Source organism: Lolium rigidum, chromosome 4 (assembly GCF_022539505.1).
Source record: "Lolium rigidum isolate FL_2022 chromosome 4, APGP_CSIRO_Lrig_0.1, whole genome shotgun sequence".
In the NCBI taxonomy this organism is placed as follows: Eukaryota; Viridiplantae; Streptophyta; class Magnoliopsida; order Poales; family Poaceae; genus Lolium; species Lolium rigidum.
In genome coordinates, this window is record NC_061511.1 from 82,143,817 (window position 1) to 82,147,301 (window position 3,485).

Below are 3,485 nucleotides of genomic sequence, written 5' to 3' on the forward strand. Positions count from 1 at the left end.
CTATACACCCCACTTGCTTCCCACTTCCAAATCAAACAATCTTTAGAATCGTCCAAAAGGATAGTTTGTGCAATTTGCTGAATTTCCAACCATTGCAACATTAATTTGTGGTCAAAACACCTTCTAAAAGTCATTTTCAAAGAAACACCATCCCAAAGATCAGCAATAGTTTTATTTTGTTCATTTAACAGGAAATATACTTCCCAGAATTGAATAGCTAGAGAGCAAGACCCAAACCAATGGTCTTCCCAGAACTTAATAGTTCTACCATTTCCAACTTTCCACATATATCCCATCTTAGCAGCCTTGGCAGCCCATAGCACCCCTTTCCAAAAGGGAGAAACCCCATTAGCAGAGCAAGAAAAATATTAGGGTTACTCACATTATATTTACTATCTACTATCTGTCTCCAAATTTTGTTATCATCCAAATGGTATCTTTTGATCCAGGAAGCTAAAAGGCATATGTTCATCTCTGATAAATCAGGGATGCCCAAACCTCCATATTCCTTCTTTCTAGTGACCAAACCCCAATTAGCTAAATGGTACTTATGGTGCCCCTCATAATTATCCCACAGACAGTGAGCCATCTGAGAGTTAATAAGAGTAATGGCCCATTTAGGGAACTTGATCACACTAAGCAGATAAATGGGAATACTGGCCAAGACACTCCTAACCAGCTCTAGTTTGGCAGCATGGTTTAGAAGTTTCCCTCTCCAGCCAGCAGCTTTTTTAATGATTTTATCAACAACAGGTTGAATATCCTCTTTTTTAAGCTTGCAGTGATGCAGAGGAACCCCTAGATACTGCAAGGGAAACTCTCCCAATTTGCAACTCAGAGATTGTGCAAAAAGTTGTGCATCACTTTCAATCACATTAACAGGAACTAGATCACACTTATGAAAGTTAATCCTCATCCCAGACATATGTTCAAAGCAAGCCAAAATCCATTTTAAGTTAATGGCAGAAGTTAAGTTTTTTTCAAGGAAGAGTAATGTATCATCAGCATATTGCATACTAATGATACCCCCCCCCCCCTTCCCAGGCCTTGCATAAGCCCAGCTATCTTTCCTCCAGAAGCAGCTTTATAAAGGATTTTAGTAAAAACATCAGCCATAAAATTGAAAAGAATAGGTGATATAGGATCCCCTTGCCTTACACCCCTGCTAGTAAGGAAGAAATTGCTATTGCAACCATTGATCCTAACACCAACAGAACCATTATGTAATAAACCTTCAATGATCATCATCCACTTGGGGCTAAAACCCCTCAACTTCATTACTCTCAAGAGAAAATCTCTATCAGCTCTATCATATGCCTTTTCATAGTCAAGTTTAAAAATAAAACCACTATGTCCACTATGAACAGCATCATGAATTACTTCATGGGCAGATACCACACTCTCAAGTATATATCTCCCTTTAATAAAGGCAGTCTGATTAGGAGAAATAAGTTTCTCACTTACCACACCCAACCTATTAGTGGCACATTTAGAAAAAAAATTAAAACCGCAATTTGTCAAGGCAATAGGTCTGAATTTCGTATAGTTACGAAGATCGGTCTCCTTTGGAATCGAGAGTCAAAAGAGAAAAATTTAGCCTAAAGAGATCAAGTTTTCCCTCATTCCAATCCTTAACCATAGCCATGAAATCAGCTCTAATGAGCTCCCAAAAGTGTTGATAAAAGAGGAAAGAAAAACCATCAGGACCAGGAGCACCTTCAGCATAAGAGGCAAAAATAGCTTCCTTTACCTCTTTCTCAGAAAAAGGAGCATCAAGCATCTCATTATGATTCTGTGACACCATATCCTCTGGGTCCCAGAAATCATCTACTATATCAACATCAAGACAAGGCTCTTTGCAAAACAAAGCCTTATAATAATTAACAGCAATATCCAACATACCTTTGTTGTCATCCACCATCCCCTCTTCACCTTGCAATTGGCAGATTTGTTTCTTCCTTCTCCTCTGATTAGCTACAGAATGGAAGTAGGAAGTATTACGATCTCCTTCCAAAATATATCTTTCTCTAGATCTTTGTCTAGCCTTAATTTCTTCATTACTCCAATTTTTGGTGACCTCAATAGAAATATCTTTCATCCTTTTCTTAGAAACAGGGGATAAACACTGTGTTTCAGCAATAATATCAAGCATATCATATTCAGCAACCAACTTTTGTTTATTCTTCCTTTGAGCAGATTCAATATTAGCAGCCCAACCTTTTAATCATTTTCTAGTATTTCTAATTTTAAAATTTCATCTGTCAATAGGTTTATGGAGATGACAAGGGGCTTGCCAAAATTTGGCAACCACCTGGTCAAACCCCTCAATGTTAAGCCACCATTTCTCAAATCTAAATTGCTTATTAACAGGAATTTACAAAGCCCCAGTGTCCACAACCAAAGGAGTATGATCACTACCAACCCTAGATTTAGAGGCTAAACTACTAGCAGGGAAAAGAGAATCCCAGCAAGTAGTCACAAACACTCTATCAAGTAAAACCATAACCAAATTATCCTGATTATTAGCCCAAGAGAATTGCCTACTAGGATTCTTAATCTCCATCAAATTAAATTTATTAACCCAATCATTAAAGAGATTGGCCCAGTGTTGGTTAATGTTTCCAGTGTTTTTCTCACACCTTTCTCTAATGAGATTGAAATCACCACCAACCAGGGTAGGACCATTCCAACAAGCCATGATATTATGCAATTCATTAATAAAGTCTAATTTGTGTTCCTCATATGCAGATCCATACACAGCAATAACTCTCCAAATGACATTATCATTTTTTGCTTTAATGTGTACAGATACACAATATGAAAGAATATCCCATTTAATAATATCAAACAAATCAATGCTAACCCCAACAAGGATCCCTCCAGCAGTTTTCACAGCAGGCAACCAATTCCAGACAAACTTCTCCCCTGGATCTAATTGCTTAAGCTGTAGGCTAGAGAAATCCTCCTTCTTAGATTCAGAAAAACAGATAATATCAGGACATGTCTCTCTAATGAGGTCATGCACTCTAGTAAGCTTATCAGGTCTATTTAGACCTCTAGTGTTCCATATTAGAGGTACTACCATTTTTAAAAATCAGTTTTCTTCTACCTTTTTTTCTACTATGTGTAGGATAACGTTGCATAGAAAACAAAAATTTTCCTACCGCGAACACGCAATCCAAGCCAAGATGCAATCTAGAAGACGGTAGCAACGAGGGGATATCGAGTCTCACCCTTGAAGAGATTCCAAAGCCTACAAGATGAGGCTCTTGTTGCTTGCGGTAGACGTTCACTTGCCGCTTGCAAAAGCGCGTAGAAGATCTTGATCACGATCGCTTCCGGCGCCACGAACGGGCGGCACCTCCGTACTCGGTCACACGTTCGGTTGTTGATGAAGACGACGTCCACCTCCCCGTTCCGGCGGGCAGCGGAAGTAGTAGCTCCTCTTGAATCCGACAAGCACGACGGCGTGGTGTCGGTGGCGG